At 45.4% G+C, this 17,939-nt stretch overlaps 1 long non-coding RNA gene across 1 annotated transcript; it reads left to right on the forward strand.

The window, feature by feature from the left end:
• Window positions 1-4,007, forward strand: LOC136991306 (uncharacterized). Its single transcript, XR_010883543.1, has 2 exons — window positions 1-181; window positions 475-4,007. It is a non-coding gene; the product is annotated as an uncharacterized lncRNA (long non-coding RNA).
• The last annotated feature ends 13,932 nt before the right edge of the window (window positions 4,008-17,939 follow it).

Raw genomic sequence — 17,939 nt, forward strand, 5'->3', positions numbered from 1 at the left:
GTGTGCCGAAGCACTTAACTCAAACGTTGCCTCCCCACGGCTCAGTCCAGACCGCTAGGCCTTCGAGCCTTGAGCCGCCTGACGCGTTTTGTCCTCGGTCGCGGGGATTTTGGTCGCGTTTGCTTTGCCTGTAGAGCGAGCGTTTCTCCAGCGTTACCAGGAGGAACGACCGAATTGTTCGGTAGGTCTTTTTTTTCCCCGCAATCCTTAGGCTTTTGTTAGGAAAAAGGCAGCCCTCCCGCACACGAGGCCCCGCGGCGGTGGGTAGCGTCGCCTTCCCGGCGGCTGCTGGGCCCGTGCGCCCAGGCCTGTCAGGGAGCGGCACGGCAGCTGAACCTGCCGTGCTCCCTGCGACCGGTGAAACCGCCCGTGTCGTTGCTGTTACGCTCTGCTAACAGCAGCTGCGTTTCATTAGTAGGCAGGGGCGAGCCGCTGAAGGATCAGGGTGTCGCAATCTGTTTGCTCGCTTCACAGGTTCTTCCGAAGAGTTGACTAAAGTCCAGCTGACTGGGGATCTGCAAGCCCAGGACAGGCGCCCTCCGAAAGCAGTAGAGCCTCCAGCTTTCATTCCCCTTTTTTGCTGTTCCGGCTCTTCAACATCCAAGATGCTCCTGTGGCTGGAAGATTGAGCAGGAATATCACTCAAGCTGTTCCTGGAGGAATAAGCAGAGAGGAGAAGTAGTTGTGTGAAATGATTAGCAGCGGACAACAGAGATTAAGATTGATTATGCCCATTTTGACTTAGAGGCAAAAGCACTCCTGCTGCCCATTTCTCCTAATGCAGTACAAAGTGCAGGATTCCTGTCGTTTACAAAGAGCGGAGGATTGACCTATGAATATTCATTTAACATACAGAAGTGACCTCCATGTGTTATGGTGGCTTAGCAGCATCCCAATGAATGACAGTCGACACGCTGCAGGGCTCCATCTTACTGACTACAGCGTACAAGAGTTTTAACACAAAACCGATTCCGAAGTTTCACAGACCCAAGTCCCTCCAGGCAGCGCTTTCAAACTTCTTGTCGGCAGAGCCCCTCAGTGTTTTGCATGAGCACGAAGGTCTGCAAGCAAAGCAAAGCTGTCTGTAGAAGATGATAAACAGCCCCGTAGATGGCACAAGAGGTCCTGTGAATCCTCCTCTGCCCTCTCGGAGATGTCGTACCAACCTCCCGCATCAGCAACAGAGTGCCTGAGTGGTCACAGCGTGCTGAAATCCCTGAGTATTTCGGAAGCAGCTCTTTCCCAGGAGGATGGAGTGGCAGGGAGTGACGGGGAAGGCTAGCCGCATGCGTGCCAAGCACGGCTGGTCCAGGTGCAAATGAAAGAGCTGCTGCTGTCTCTCTGGGAGCAGGTCCTGGAAGAACGTGGAACCCAGCCAGCCTAAAAGTACCCACAGCCTAAAAGTACCCACGTGCTGCCACTCTGCCACGGCTGGCCAGCAGCAGGCATAACGTTCCTCCCACAGTCATGCCGCCCCAGACCACCTAATGCTCCAAACTTTCCAGTCGTCGTACCCATCTACTAGTAGTTGCCCGACATTGTTCCCGTTTTGCAGGAGGCAGCAGATCTCAGGCCAGAAGTCTGAAGGCTGAGTCCAAATAATTGTAAGGAAAAAACGTTTCCAACTACCTCAGCAGTGATTTACCCATGGGGCTTGAAGAGAAAAAAAAAAAGAAACAAAAAGCTGATTTTCGGTTTTGCCACAACTCCAACTATAAGCAATGAGAATGAAGTGCAGAACAAAGATGCTGAAATTCCAAACAATGTTACGTGCAGACGTGCAGAACCAGATAAGCCGAGATGATCTGTATCCTGTATTAGAATCTTTGCCAGGAGTTTTGAAATCAATATTTGTTTCCATTTTGAAGCAACACGCACTCACGTCAAAAACAAGAGTGGAGTTAAAGCGTAGACTGATTATCTGGGGAAAAAGAAAAAAAAAAATCAACCACCGCTGATACTGGACTGTTTGAAGCATCTTTCTGTGTTAACCACTACACTGATAATGCAGGAAGACCTCAGTTGTTGAAGAGCTGTTTCTGTCTACAGGCTGAGAGGTGGCGATAGCAGCGATTAGCAAAAACAAACCAGACCGAAAACTACTTAACACTACTCAGACTATTCAATTTTTCCACTTCATGCACGAAGTAGCTTGAAGATGTTAACAAAAAGACAGAGAGCAGCCTGAAATCAGAGCAACTCCAATTTTGCTGCGTAGCCAGGCCAGTTTACCAATACTAAAAGTGAGCTGATGGAAGATTGAATATGGTCACATTGATAACGGGTGACAAAACAGGGGTATTGAGTGTATTTGAAGGTTTCCTTCCAAGAAGTTATATGGGCTGGGGTTAGCATACATTAGACCATGGCACATTCAGGGTCAGGCAAGCCATACTGCAGTCCCTAAATCCCCAGGAAGCTGTGGAAGTGCCAGCCAACATGAGAAGTGCCTTGTTGTGAAAGTAACTTTCTGTTATTTCACTGAATGCGTTTTTACACTTTCATCTCTTTGGCAACAAATGCAAGTTTTCTTCTTATTACTGAAGCATGGTGGTTAGAAAGAGGCAGGGTACTAATCCACTCTTCCCCACTGCATTCAGAAAAGCAGGATTTTTTGCTTGACCAATTCTGAGTTATCGTGTCAGCCACAAAACAAAGGCCTGCTTAGTTAGATTGCTTGCCTTCCGGATTTTCTTACGATTTAACAATCCTAGCTATTACGAGGAAAGAACAGAGCAGTTTTCAAAGTGTATGGCAAATACCGAAGCTTCCATTAAGAGGTTTAAATTCAGGATTTGGCAAAGAAAAGAAAACACACTGACATTCAAAACCCTTGACAGCCTTCTGGATGAATAAATGTTGGCATTTGATGGTGATGTAAAAACAGAATAGATATAATAGTATGTTAGAGTTCAAATGTCATTTTCACCAATGCTTCCTGAGTGAGCAAGAATACTGGACACAAATCCTGTTTACAGAAGGCCACAATGCTCGCTCCAAGATAAACATTTGTGAATTATCCAACTGCCAGCACATAGTTCTGGTTAAAAAGAAATATATGCTCTGTTGTGAAAGGGAAGACTATTACAGTCTTTATGCCTTTCACAATCCCTTATTTATGGTCTGTGGATGTGTCTAGTGTATCTAGATGTATCTAGTGTATGTGAACAGTGGAGCTAAATCACTTTTGTGTACGTTAGGTATGCAGATACTGAACCTGAACCTTTTGAAATATGGCAAAGTATGTGTAAGATTAAAACCTTCTAAACATGCTAAATTTTGCATATGTCTGGCAGTCACAGCTTTAGTGAAAATATGTTTTATCAGAGTAGTCGTTTTCTGCATGTAGATTTTATGTCTTTCCCGAGATACTGGATCATGAAGCTGCTCTGATAATATCTGACCAGGCAAGGTACCTCGAGATTTTAGTTTGTAAATGTTGTTTCTTCTGTAGCTCCCACATTTCTCTCCTACACCGTCACATATTTCTTTCCCACACTCTCCCAGTGTCATGAGAAACAACATTAAATGTTTTGCATCACAGATATATCAGTGTAAGATGCTGGCTGAGTGCTACATGCAGACAAGTATAAATACACAGAAAAACCATTCCCTGAATCACATTATAATGCTCACTTCATTACTTCCCAGAACATCCCTGATGGGGGAACATAAGAAGCAAAGTCTTAAATTTTCATTTTCTGGGGATTTGGAAAGTAGACTTGTTAACTTCTAGAATAGCTTATTTATTATTGTAACAGGAGCTAAAACCTTCTATTTGCTCTACATTATTGTAGAGGAACATAATATAATTTGTAATCTAAATCCTCGGTTCTGTGAGCGTTTGATGAACACAAGAAAGGTTTATTTGACTACACTCACTGAACATCTCATCACATGTATTTACAAAATGTAACGTTGGTTTGTATAAACATTCACAGAATACGAGGTTTGTTTTGAACATTGTATGACAAAAGGGGTCAATAAACTATTACTCAGTGTTGTCATATTCATATTAATGGTTTAATGGCAATAAATAATTGTATCATAAAAACAAAAGAACAGGGATACTGACTCAGGCCGAATGCCCAACTAGCCCAGTGCCCTGCTTCCCACAGTGCCCATAAGCAGATGTGAAAGAAAGAATAAATGATATTTCCTCCACCAACTACTCTTCTAGTCTCCAACTACTTTCATCTCAGAGTTTCCTGAATCTGATGTGGTTTGTCTACTTAGTCATGCTCACTAGGTTTCTCCTCCAAATTCCTGTCTAATCTCCCTTTTAACCCAGGGAGACTTCAACTTTTCGCATCTGCAATATCTGGCAAGGACTTCTACAGTTCAACTATCTGTAACATGAAGAACCACCTTTCTCTGCATTTATATTGAATTGTGCAAATATACACTGACTTTCTTGCATATACTTTTTTGTACATCATGGATTTATCCTGAGTTTCTCCTGTGTGTTTCCCGTGTTACCATGACTTACATACAGATCATTTACATAGCTCCTGCATAGCCGACGACTTCCCAATCTAACAAATCATTTTTATTCCCTCAAGAATAATCATCGCCTGATCAACTCATTCTATAGATCCAACCCCATGTCATTTTTATATTGGTTGTAGCAAAGTATTCAAAGTGAGTTATAGCGAACTTTGAAAGACATTAATTAAATAATCATACAAACATTGCACATCAAACCCATGGTTTAAAATTGAACGGCTCATAGAAAATACTGATTGGGTGTAATACAGCTTGGAGTCGAACCAAAAAGTGCAACTTGTTAGTTCCCATTGCACAGGCCAGCATTTATTTTGTCATACCAGAGTCATCAGACTGGATCAGCTCAGTCCATCCGGAGTGACAACCTGACTTCATCAGTAACCAGTAATGTCACTTCAGGGGAAGGTACGAGCACTCCATAGCAGGGAGGCACAGCCTGCACAGGCAAGTCTCGCTGCCACTGCCTGACTTTTCCTGAACAAGCTCAAATACTCTGTGCTCCCTCTTCTTTCACTGCCCAGCTCATAAGAATAGAGGCAGCAGCTTAATCACCAAGGCAGTTCACTGTAGCTGTTAACTTTCTACCCTGGTTTCACATGACGCAAAAGTGACACAACTGGCTTAAGGTATTCCTGCACCCTGCTGTTCATTCCTGCCCTGCACTGACGTGATAGTTTGGGGACAGCTGTGAGAAAGATCAGAGAACTGAGGAGGAAAGAAGAAACAACGCACCTACACCTCTTCTTTATAAGCTCCCTGATCCAGTTCACAGCAGGGCCCCCGGTCATGCTGATGTAACCAAAGGAGCAGCGCAGGATAATGGCGAGAATGCTTTAAGCCGATACTGCCGAACATTTTGAGGAGATTTCACATTGAATTCACCCCTGAGTCAAGCAGCAACTTGAAATATTTTTATCAGCAGGGAGCTGTATGTACTTTGACTTTTAAAATCCTGAATAGCATTAGCAATAACCCAGTTGTACCTTCTGCTAAATGTAGCCCCATCAACACAGTTTCAATCTGTACACTATTTGTGGTCCGTGTGAAGCAGGAACTAAAGGATGCAATGCCTCTGCAAAATGAATTAATGATCATTTATACATATATCTATATAGACAAAGAATCACGCTGTTTTAATACTGATTTAAAGGAGCAAAGTGGGAACAAGCCTTAACTCTCGCTGTATTATTCTGACCTTGGTCTTGCGCATTCCCTCTGTCAGGAAGCAGCAAGAGTGGGCTGCTCAGCGGGGCAGAGCACAGGCACACCTGCAACACCGCTCAGGCAAGCACCAAAGGCAAGGGTCTGAGTTTAAATGCAGCTCTCAAGCCAAGAGCTGGAGGATTCCTGGTGAAGGTACTACATAGGACTTCTCACAGCTCTCTCTCATGACTGTTTTCACAGCAGCCTGATCCAAGGTTACAGCTGCACTACATCAGGGCTGACCTTCAGCACAGGCAGCGAGAGCCCTAGGAGGTACAGGGAAGAAGTTGCAGAGCCTGTTGGTGCACTCAGTGCCCTGACAGCCATCTCCCCTCCCATCAAGGTTTGTCCCCACACCTTACAAAGGTCATCTTTAGAGAGGTATTTATGAAATGCTCAGGTCTTAGCTTGGGTGTGCCTACTGCCCACCCATTCCCAGGAAGACTCCTCAGGTCTGCAGCCCTACATCAATGAGAACATCAAGCTTTCTCTAAATTAGTGTAGAGGAGCAGACGAACCCACATGCCGGACTCTCCTTAAGGTATTCAAGGGTCGCTAATTCAAGGTGCGACAAAGTATAGATGCACCCAAAGACCACTTCCTTTCCTGGAATCAAATTCATGGGGCAGTCGTGCAGGCAGCGTGGTGGCAGTGTTTCCACATCCCTCAAAGTTGTTGACAGAGTCCCTGTACTTGTCTGGGAGTGGTGCTGAGGGTGTATCCAGTGGCTGGGGTAGAGGGATGGGCCTGGGAATGCAGGATGGGGAAGGACAGATTCTGAGCGTCCAGGTGCCACAGTGACCTGGAGGTGAATGGTCTCATGGGTGATAGGTTCTGCCTCTGAAGCAGTGACAGTCATTGGAGTGCATCAGTAGGGATCCAGGCACTTTGGGCAAATTCAGAGGCAGCAAAATTATTGGAGGCCGCGGGGCCATCAGAGCAGCAGCTTGGATTGTGCTCGCGCCTGGCAGGCGTGCTGTGAGGTGGGGCTCTAGTAAACACACCCTTGACCATGCTCCCTTTGCAGTGGTCAGGGCAGAGGTTTTCCTGGCACTGAGGAAGCGACGAGGTTGTCAGGGCAAGTGGCTACATGATGGCCTTTCTCACCACCATGAAAACACTGCCTCCTCCCTGTCTGCATTGTCACTTGGGGTGAGCAGTGAGGGAAGGTGGCACCTCTCTCCGCAGGCTCCTCTTCTGGGGGCAGCTGAAGAGATGGTGCAGGACGTGGTGGGTTCTTTCCCCCCCTACTCACTTTCCTTAATGCTCACTTAATGAATTGCAATTAGCAGCCCACTGGCTTCCCTGGCAGAGCTCCAGCCAGCTAGCCTTAGCCACAGCCATATCGTTGTGATGCCCAAAATACTGGTTCAGAGCAGTGAATAAAGTTGCAGGGTCCTTTAGTATGGGGTCATGGCATTCGGTATAGGGCATGACCCAATCCAGAGCCCTCTCTGAGACCTGGCACATTCTTGTCACTGAACAACTAAAATCTGCTGGATGGGTGGCAAAGCTGAGTCGCATATGACAAGTAAATCCCTATAGCCTTGCCCAGTTCCCATTGAACAGCTCAGGCAGATGGAGGAGAGGGATCACCATGACTGCAGGTGGTGTCAGAGAAGCCTGCAAGGCCAAGACCTGCCTCTCTTGGCTGCCCATACTCCCCTGCAGGGCTTGGAGGTCAGCCTGGAGCTGCGGGGGCAAGGCCTGAAGCTGTCAAAGGCAGGCAGCATCCTCCACAGCAAGGGCTCAGTCCCACAGTATCCAAGCAAGGAGAGCAGAGCGGCTCCCATGAGGTCACCAAGTTTGGCCAAGAGTTCAGCAGATACCAGAAAAGCCCATAGCATCAAGGCAGGTCCAGGAAGCCAAGCCAGAAGGTCAGGATCATCAAAGTAGGAGGCGGGGCACAAGCAAACCTCTAACAGCTCTTGCAAGGGCCTGTGCTTAAATGCAGCTCCCAAGCCAAGGGGGAACACCCCAAAAGGGGCTTCTCACAGCAGTTCATCACACACATTCATTTCACATCAGGCTGATCCAAGGTTACAGCAGCACTGTACCAGAGCTACCTTCAGCACAAGCAGCTAAAACCCCTTTCTGAAGAGCAGGGAAGAGGTTGTAGAACTTTTTGGTGCACTCAAGGCCCTGAAAGCAGCCTCCTCTTATTTATTACATCCTCTTGTCATGCTATATTAATATTTAATAGCAGACACTTAGGCCAATACCCTTGGAAGCTGACTGGGAGTTAGTGGAGGTTGTGAAGGAGGTGGTCATGGCTTTGTGTTTATCAACATGGTGCCTTACTCTCTCTGTTCCCTCTGCCTCTTCTTGGTAAGTCACAGTAACTTCAGACTTCTCAAAATACGACATCTGTTTAATGTTGGAGCGCTTCACTATTTCTTGAGAACTGACAGGACATTCAGCTCTGGATAAATGTTATGACAGCTTTTTCTCCAAAGAGCCATCATTCCCCCTCCTCCTCAGACAATGCTGCGGCATCTAAAAGCATTGACAGGAGATCCTTTACAAACTTAGGCATTTCTTTTGGCCCACGATTAAGCTCATTGACTATATCTCTACCTATAAATAAAGCAGGCCAGGGCTTATTCTCTGACCGGAGGGCAAATGGCACGTCATGGCTCATGTCCATATAGCTTATTTCTGCCCCAGTTCTTTGCCCCCAGGGCAGGGTGGCTTTCTTTGTTCTGGTGACCCGGAGAAGTCGCTGGCCCATGACCTTCTCAGACCATGCACGGGTCAGTCAGCAGAAGGCAAAGCCACGCGGAGGGCAGTGCTAACAATTGAAGACCAGGCAGTGTCCAAGCCAGTGTCCGGCCCTGTTTAGTTTCCTGGTCTGGATATAGCCATTTAGTCTACTGGGTAAGGACATGCGTAATATTTTGCAGGATTTGGCCGTAAAAACTGTGTATTTTAACTTTCTCCTCATGTCGTGGGACGACCAACTACCTTACAGTCCCGGACCGTGTGGGTTTTGTGTGGTGTGAGGGAGGGGAGAAGGGGGAGAAGGAGATTTACTGTGTGACTCCACAACTTGTTTTAAAGATCACAATTTACTGCACAAGTTACAACGGTGCAAAGCAACAATTCTTATTAACAGAAACTTAGTACTTATTTTCTAATTACACTAAAAGTTGTGCTAACGGTAAACGGACAAAGCTAACTAATTTATACTAACTTTAACTACCCAAATGGATGAACTAGGCAAACCAATTCTGACTGATCTTGCCCACACGTTGCCTCAGCGGCCAACATACGCTCAACCCCAAGGAAGCAACTGTGGGCGGGCGTCCCTGTCCCGAGGGGTTCTGCAAGTTGGCAGACCTGCTGTCACCCGCCAAGAGCCAAAGACGGCCTCCGGGGCCAACCTGTTTATACCCTTCAGGGGAAGGTGGAGGTGGAGTCGCTAGGCCAGTTACAGTTGTCTTCACGCAGACGCAGTCCCTGGCTCTTGGCTGCTGCAGGGTTCAACTCTCCTCCATCGTTGTTACGATGATCGCACCCGCAGTCACGGGGTGAGGGGGGTGGCCGAACACCCCCAATGGTAGGCTAGCTGCCTTGAGCACTCTTCAGCACTGAAGAAAGGAGTTTGAGTGACTGCCAATGACTGCTTTACTCTCGCAGTGGTGGTCCCAAGGAGAGGTCCCCTAGCTGGGGTAAGAAGGAGTTAATTCCAGTCCACAATGATTAACACTGCCCCAGCAGTGAAAGCAGGTGTTGTCTCTCAAGGTCCTGACGAGGAGGAGATAATTCCAGACCACAATAATTAATAGTGCCCCAGCAGTGAGGGGAGGCTCTTGTTTCTCAAGGTCCTGGTGCCCAAGCAGGCCTTATCTAAAGTCTTGACATCCTCCCTTTCGGAGTGTGAGGCACAGGAGTGCAGACTGCTTGTAACTGGCAGCAGATGGGGTGGGGGGGAAGATGGGAGCATCCCCCAAACCTCAGATTTCCTGCTCAAGAAGGGAGAGTTTTATATATCTGCAGGTCACTGACTTTCTCGGTTCCCCTTTAAATGACAAGTTATCAGGCTCTACGGAGGAGTAACTGGGGAAAAATCCAAGTACAAATGAGGTCAGACTACATAATTTCCTAGTCCCTTCTAGCCCTAAATATCTGCGAATTTAAAGTGCTGGTACCTGTACATTTTTCCATGCTTACTTGCCTGGCTTCTGTCACTCGATCACTTTGGCTATGCAGGAGGTCCAGCTTTTACTTTTGTACAGTAGGCAATAATGCAACATTTAAAAGAGGGAGGCAACGACCTTGGTTCCCAGGCATCTCACTGTCCCCTGTGGCACTGTTAGATACCAGATGAAGAAACTCTGTGCTTGATGAGCGCTTTTGCCTACCATCTCCAAGCCAGAAAGAATATTTCAATTTTGCAGCCTCTGTTTCATTTGTTAACCCTTCCCCATCTGGATTCAGGGCATTTTCTTCCTCCTAGTCTCCAAGAAGATTCAAATTGGAGGTTATATTTGCCTAATTAGCAGCAGGCACATATGCAGTTTTACATGCTCAAAGAGCCTTTTTCCCCTGAGGATTTCTAGGATTAGCCCATTAGAGAAACAACATTATCCATCATGTAAATCCACCCTGATTGTAGTGCAGTCATGCCATGCACAAGAAAGAACTGCAAACTAAAAAAAAGTATCAAAAATACTATGGCCGGTTTTAATTATAGGCAGATTTAAGTAAGCAGCCTCAGCTGGGAACATCAGAGCTAATATCCCTTCTTCTATAACACCGTTTAATGATCTACCACACAAATGTAGGACAGGAAGAGGGGCTCTGGCACCTACACTGATGCCACCTGATGTAGCACACTCCGCGCACCCCGTGAGACGGTAGCAGCTGCATTACTGCACACCTCTACTTCATGCCCTTATGTCTGCATTCAGTCCTGAGATATGCCATGCTCCAAATATATTCTCTGCCTCCTGTCAGATAGCACACGTCATCAGATGCAGAACGCTGTCTAAGAGCATGTCGGAGCATTCAGGCAGAGCGTGGCTTCGTAGCAATTAGAGGCTGGATTGCAACATGCGTCGGTGAAGCGTGCAACTTCCAACACGGTTTTAGTCTGGTCTGGGAATAGAGTAGTCTCGCCTTCGGTAAGGACCACATAAACCCACCATGGGTTCTGAGTACCCTCTTAGGTTGCCGTATCACACTGAAAGTCTGTGCCACCGAGCTGTCTTTACCATCATACCCAGGTTAGTTAGATTAAATCTGTCCCAAACATGCCTACGGGCTTCAGGCACACATCCACTTGCAGGCATCTGCAGGCCTTCACTGAGGAGACAGGGAATATACAGCTTCTAAGTTTCCCTGGAGAACTTCTTTGTAAGAACCATCCATGTACTTCACTGTGAGGGGATACACAGTACAGTCAGCAAACTAGATTGCATTTACATACACTTTTCCAGTTACATTAGAGGTGGTCTAAAAATTAGACAGTTTTTCATCTGGTAGGTAAAGAGAAGAAAAGAGATTACATAGCTTACTCTGAGCACTGTGAACATCTGTCTCCCTCAATTTTACCATGACCTGTGAATTATCTGATGTTTGACTTAAGATTCAAAATTCTGGAATAATGGGAAGCCTGGGAAAATCTCAGCTTTCTTTCTAAAACAAAGTTCTAGGTCTCACAGTGGGAGAGTAGAGCAAAAATGTGAATCCTGAAAAGCCTAAAAGAAAATGACCCCAACCTTCTTTGCTTTAAAAATCTCATTGATTGTAATTCAGTTTTAGGATTACTTGGGGCTGTGTTAGGAGATGAGCATCTGGAGATGACTGTATCACAGATGTACATTGGGAGTGGTGCATCAGGAGAAGGTGAGTCATCTCCTACCCAGTTTACACCTTTGCTGATGGGAAAATGGAGCAGCCTTGCATCAGGTTTACAGAGTGACCTGTCTTCATAAAGATGTGTGAAAAAGTCAACGCCTGAGAAATACGCACTGCACCATAGCACTGGTTAAACCACTCATAAATATATTTTCCTGGAAAAAAACACTTGAGTATGGAAATTATGTTCGTCTCTATTGTTTTCATTCAAATGTTCTGCCATTTACCATCAATATTTCACCGTATGTTTCTGCCAAAAATTGTGTGTGGTATCAGGAATCTGGATATGAACAGAGTGAAACTTTCAAATCCTGTTTCCGCCTCATTTTAGACCTCTGTGTAGTCTGATCAAGAAGGCTATTTCCTGAGTGATACTCACTCATCATTTGCATGCTGCAGAAATATTTCTGTGGACAAAGAGAAGGATGTTTGGTGGATATTAGGCAGGATATTAGGCAGGGAAGAATGTGGCCACATACCCACATTTATACAGATCCAGTAGCCCAGGAGCTATGCACATATATGTATTTTCCGTGAATTTGAATGCCATTTAAGAAGGATAGCTGCCTGATCAGTGGCTCAGAAATGGTTTAAATTTTGTTTCCTCAGCCTTCCTCCAAAAGTCTAAAATAGATTTTCACCGGCAAATGATGTCTATGCTTATAAATACTGAGCGTTTGTCCTAGAAATCTACCTTCTAGAGTGAAGCTTATCCAGCCATGACCCTACAAGAGTCACATTATGACTAATCAAAACTAACTAACCCATCTCAGTTTTAGAACCGCAGATGTCAACAGTATTTGTAACAGTCTATAAAACTGCAAATGATAGGCCAAAGTGCTGGAAAAAATATTTGGAAATGCTGATCAAATGGAGAGAGAACAAAGCAAACCATAAGCCTCGGGAACATAAAAACAGGCTGGATCTACTGCATATATTGTTTGCTGTAAATAATAGGGTGCACACTGCCTTTTGCAATCACTGCAATTACTGCATGACTGCCCTATATCTTCACACTATCCCTGGAGACTCTCTCTGTTGTGTATGATTTTTCACTGCTCTTTCTCTGAGCTGTTTGTTCCCTGGCAGTATTGCTTAGGTGCTTATTATCATTCTGTTTTCCCCTCCATTTCCCTATAACTAGGGCAACAAAAAACAACATGTAGAGACAGGGTGTGAGGAAGCTCCTGTAAGAGCTCAGCTGCAGTTCAGTCAAGGCAAAGAATCAGAAGCGGTTCTCTGACAGGAATGCTCCTCATACAATTCTTTATGACAAGTCTATAGGAGAGGTTGTCTTTAGTGAAGGAAAATGACTGATGTAGTGCTCTGGCAGAGCAGAGAATTGGAAGAAAATGAGGAGAGAGATGGCCCAAGTGAGAGACAGAGACACATTTTTGTTTCAAGGGATGAATCACTTTCACCTGAGAATTAAGGGACATATTCTGCTCCCGTTTATACTGCTGGGAGAATTTGGCTCAGCAGCATTATGCTTGTCAATGCTGGCAGGGCACGCACAAGAAAATGTAGCCATGTTTGAGAGATGCGATCGAATCCTGTCTAATGAAGCTTCCAATGATTTTCCTTGGCTCATACCTTTTAACCAGACCTGAGTGTGTCCAACACTTGGGTCAGAAATTATAGTCAAAACCTGTTTCTACTGTATGGACCTTGATCTGATCAGCTTTACAGATGCTGGCTAGTAGTACTGAAGCTCAATTACAGAATGTGGAAGAAACAGTCTTTTTTTCTACCCCATCCTTGACATAAACGAATGTTTCTGCTCCTAGAATGTACTTTAAGGAACTCAGTGCAACCATTGCCACAGGAAGATACTATAGTTTTGTAGCTTTAAAGCCATGGAATCCACCCTCAGAATTTGTGCGACCTATATTTTTACTGATCTTGATTACTCTGTGAATATGTCACTCCTTCATCTACCCAGCTACATTAACACTTACAGATCTGACTATTTAGTAAGATTCTAACTAACAGTAATCTCTGCATGGCTGGATTTTCTCATGTTCTGTTCCTTAATTCACCACTAATACTTCATTTATTACTGTGACAAAAAGCTTAGTTATTCATTATTACTCTCACAAAGGCCAGGCAGTTCCTCCAGATAAATGCTTGACAGATGTGAGCACCAGGACTAAAAGTAATAGGGTGTAGAAGAATATAACACAACCAATTTCCCCATTGATTTATAATCCTTCAGAAGAGCAACATTTATCTTTATTTGACTGACAGATTCACACAAGTCTCTCAGGACACCTTTGCCAAGCTGTAGGTAGAGAATACCTCCCCTAGATGACACCTCTGTGGTTTGGATTCATCCTACCTAACCCTAAACACTTACATCAGGCACCAACAGATGAAGTTTTGTGAAATTCCTGAGTGTCTCTAAGTGATCCTGCTCTTTCCTCCCTCACTCCCAGATGTGCAAACTTGTCCCCTTGTTGTTTTTTTTTTGTTTGCAAAAGGGGACAGGACTTCCCCTTTTGCTGGTAGAGAGTCTTTAGATGGGCTCAGCTGTTTTAGGAAAACTCACTAGTAGATGATTAAGGCAGTAGGTGATGAAGGCATTAAGGCAGGAGGAGCCATTTTATTTATATGTTTACATTCAGGTTTTATGTTAAGCTCCTGCCTTGTCATAAGACAAATTGCTCTTATGCAGAGGCATAAATAATGTTTTCACTAGATCATGCTGACAGTTTTATACGTCTCTCTGTCTACCAAATCTTTTAGTATCGAATCAAGTGAGGTCGAAGCTTCTGAACCCCCAGCACACTGATTTTGCTGTTGTTGCAGAACAGAGAAATTATCATTCCCAAACAGATCAATGCGAGATCCTGTCTCTGACAACGGTCAGCGTTGAATCTTTCAGAAGACAATATAAATCCTCTCCTTCCAACCTTCTCTCTCCATAAGTGCACACAATGCACTTAATTGTTCAGCCCAGAAAAAAAGTATCTCCCTGACCCTAGCTGATCATAATTCCATTATAGCTTTATTTATATCAACATTAACATCAATCTTGATGGTTATTGCTGGTACTGTTATCAAAAAGGACTGCATATTTTATTACTGCTGTAGTCTAAACTCACTGTGCAAATCAAGGACTTCTGGCAATCTTTCATTCCCCAATAACTTCCTTCTATACAACCGCCCTACTTCTTCTTTGTAGGAACTCCCTGCATGAATCCAACCCTCTCTTTCATCCCAAGGATGAAATTCCCATTCTCCATGTGTGAGAATTTCTGTGTCCTCTTCTCTTACCGGGACTGAACATTCTTCCCCCAGTGTCAGGAGCGGATAATCAATCACTTTCCCCTTTTCTACACTTTGGATCTATTGAAAATTACACACCTCACTGAAGCCACAGATCTGCTAAATACTCAAGTTACTTCCTTATCAGCACCGTTCTTGGTATTTTTACCATAGCGCAAAGGAGCCTCAGCCGCAGATTCACAGATTTAAGACCATACCAAAGTGCTGTATAAACTAGTTTGACCTCTTAGATCACACAGACCGTTTCACTTTACCCAGTTACCTTTGTGTTGTGACTTGAATTCTTTATTTTTAAGTACTGTCAGATGTCTGGATGTAGAAGAACCTGAGCTGACTTTGTGCAGAGTCAGCTTGGATTCAATGCAATTTACTGGTTACTGGTAAATTTACAATTTACTGGTACTGCATACAAACGCAGCTGTACTTGTTCTGGGGCCAGCTGGGGCTAGGAAGCAATACGGCTGCCTTTATACAGTGTTGAGTCTGGGTTAATAAACCTTGCCAGACCTCAGCTGGTTCTGCCTGGAACCAGCTCAAGTTTCTCTGTGCTACACGTCGCACTCCTGGAAACAGTAATGTAAGGAGAGCAGTGACAAGGTGTCCCACCGGCTCTACATGAAGTCATTTCTGGTGCAGCAGAGCAAATTGTCTCAGACGAATCTCTGCTCCTGGTAAACTGATCTGCAGAGCTACTTTGATGTCTCCGCTCCATGGTCCCCAGCAAGGGCACAGCTCTGAACCTGTGCTGACTGCGTACATTTGCCTGGCATCACAGCTGAATTATTACACCCTCCTGCTGTGCCGGCAAACATGGTGCAGAGACATCCAAACTGTCTGAGCTAGAGCTAATAAGCTCTGAAGTACCTGAGCTGACTCAGTTTCAAGCATTCCTTGTATTGTTCTGCTTAACAGAGTGTTCTCAGATGATGCTTAATGAGAACATTGAGTTGGAGTTTGTAAGTCTTTAATGCAAAGGTAAAAAGGTAAACTAAACTTGAGACCAAAAAAAAAAAAAAACCCCTATGGGAAAGGAATCACCATGTCATTTTCCCTCAAAAAGCTATTTATTAGTTATTAGTTTGAATCAGAGTGATCCTGGGGATATTGCATTTCATCCCAAACTTCTTAAAGGGATACAGACACACATAGACACAGTCCAGCTTTGCCCATGGCTGTATTTTGCTGAGTGGCCACTTTCACCAATGATCCAGATGCCTCTGTGGGACTGCTGCCTCCTTACCATCCTTTTCAATACTGCCAATCACAAAACTATCACTGATCAAAGCAAGGACTAACGCCAGTCCCCGCAGGCTGCACCACAATCCCCACTGGCTGCCCTCTGCCATGATGGACAATAAACATAACAATTACTACTTTTTGTCACTGCTACTAATGAATACCTCTCCATTAAAGAATGTTTGCATGCTGTTGCTAGAAATTCTTAGTCTAATGCACTTTCAAAAACACTATCCTACTGTCTTGAGCCTAAGAAGCCACCGATTTTTCTTAATGGCTTTTGCATTTCTTATCAAGTGTCTACACTTCTTAATTAATTAATGCAATTTCTCCCTTTTTTTCTGTCTGTTCATCTGCTGGAAAGACAACACAGCTAGGCACAAACAGTCCCAGAGGTTCCTGCAGAGCACTGGGGGCAACTTCTTGACACAGGTGGTGGAGGAGCCAACAAGGAGAGATGTGCTGCTGGACCTCGTACTAACAAACAAAGAAGGACTGGTGGAAGATGTGAAGGTCGGGGGCAGCCTTGGCTGCAGTGACCATGAGATGGTGGAGTTCAGGATGCTGCGAGGAGGAGGCAGGGCACTAAGTAGGATCGCAGCCCTGGACTTCAGGAGAGCAAACTTTGGCCTCTTCAGGGACCTACTTGGAGGAATGCCATGGGTTAGGGCCCTAAAAGGAAGGGGGGTCCAAGAGAGCTGGTTAATATTCAAAGATCACTTCCTCCAGGCTCAAGAGCGGTGCATCCCTATGAGTAGGAAGTCAAGCAAAGGAGGTAGGAGACCTGCATGGATGAGCAAGGAGCTCCTGGCAAAACTCAACCAGAAGAAGGAAGTCTACAGAAAGTGGAAAGGGGGACAGGCCACTTGGGAGGAATATAGGAACGTTGTCAGAGGATGCAGGGATGCGACGAGGAAGGCTAAGGCCCGTTTGGAATTAAATCTGGCGAGAGATGTCAAGGACAGCAAGAAGGGCTTCTTCAAATACATCAGCAGCAAGAGGAAGACTAGGGAAAATGTGGGCCCTTTGCTGAATGGGGTGGGTGCCCTGGTGACGAAGGATGCAGAGAAGGCAGAGTTACTGAATGCCTTCTTTGCTTCAGTCTTTACTGGTCAGGCCAGCCCTCAGGAACCCCAGATCCTGGAGGCAAGAGAGAAAGTCTGGAGAAAGGAAGACTTTCCCTTGGTGGAGGAGGATCGGGTTAGAGATCATTTAAGCAAACTTGACACCCACAAATCCATGGGCCCTGATGAGATGCACCCACGAGTGCTGAGGGAGCTGGTGGATGTCATTGCTAAGCCACTCTCCATCATCTTTGAAAGGACATGGAGAACAGGAGAGGTGCCTGATGACTGGAAGAAAGCCAGCGTCACCCTGGCCTTCAAAAAGGGCAAGAAGGAGGACCCAGGGAACTACAGGCCAGTCAGCCTCACCTGCATCCCTGGAAAGGTGATGGAGCAGCTCATCCTGGAGGCCATCTCCAAGCATGTGGAGGAAAAGAAAGTGATCAGGAGTAGTCAGCATGGCTTCACCAAGGGGAAATCATGCTTAACCAATCTGATAGCCTTCTATGATGGAATGACTGGCTGGGTAGATGAGGGGAGAGCAGTGGATGTTGTCTACCTTGACTCCAGCAAGGCTTTTGACACTGTCTCCCATAACATCCTCATAGACAAGCTCAGGAAGTGTGGGCTGAATGAGTGGACAGTGAGGTGGATTGAGAACTGGCTGAATGGCAGAGCTCAGAGGGTTGTGATCAGCGACGCAGAGTCTAGTTGGAGGCCTGTAGCTAGCGGTGTCCCCCAGGGGTCAGTACTGGGTCCAGTCTTGTTCAACTTCTTCAT

Source organism: Apteryx mantelli, chromosome 2, assembly GCF_036417845.1.
Source record: "Apteryx mantelli isolate bAptMan1 chromosome 2, bAptMan1.hap1, whole genome shotgun sequence".
Taxonomy (NCBI): Eukaryota; Metazoa; Chordata; class Aves; order Apterygiformes; family Apterygidae; genus Apteryx; species Apteryx mantelli.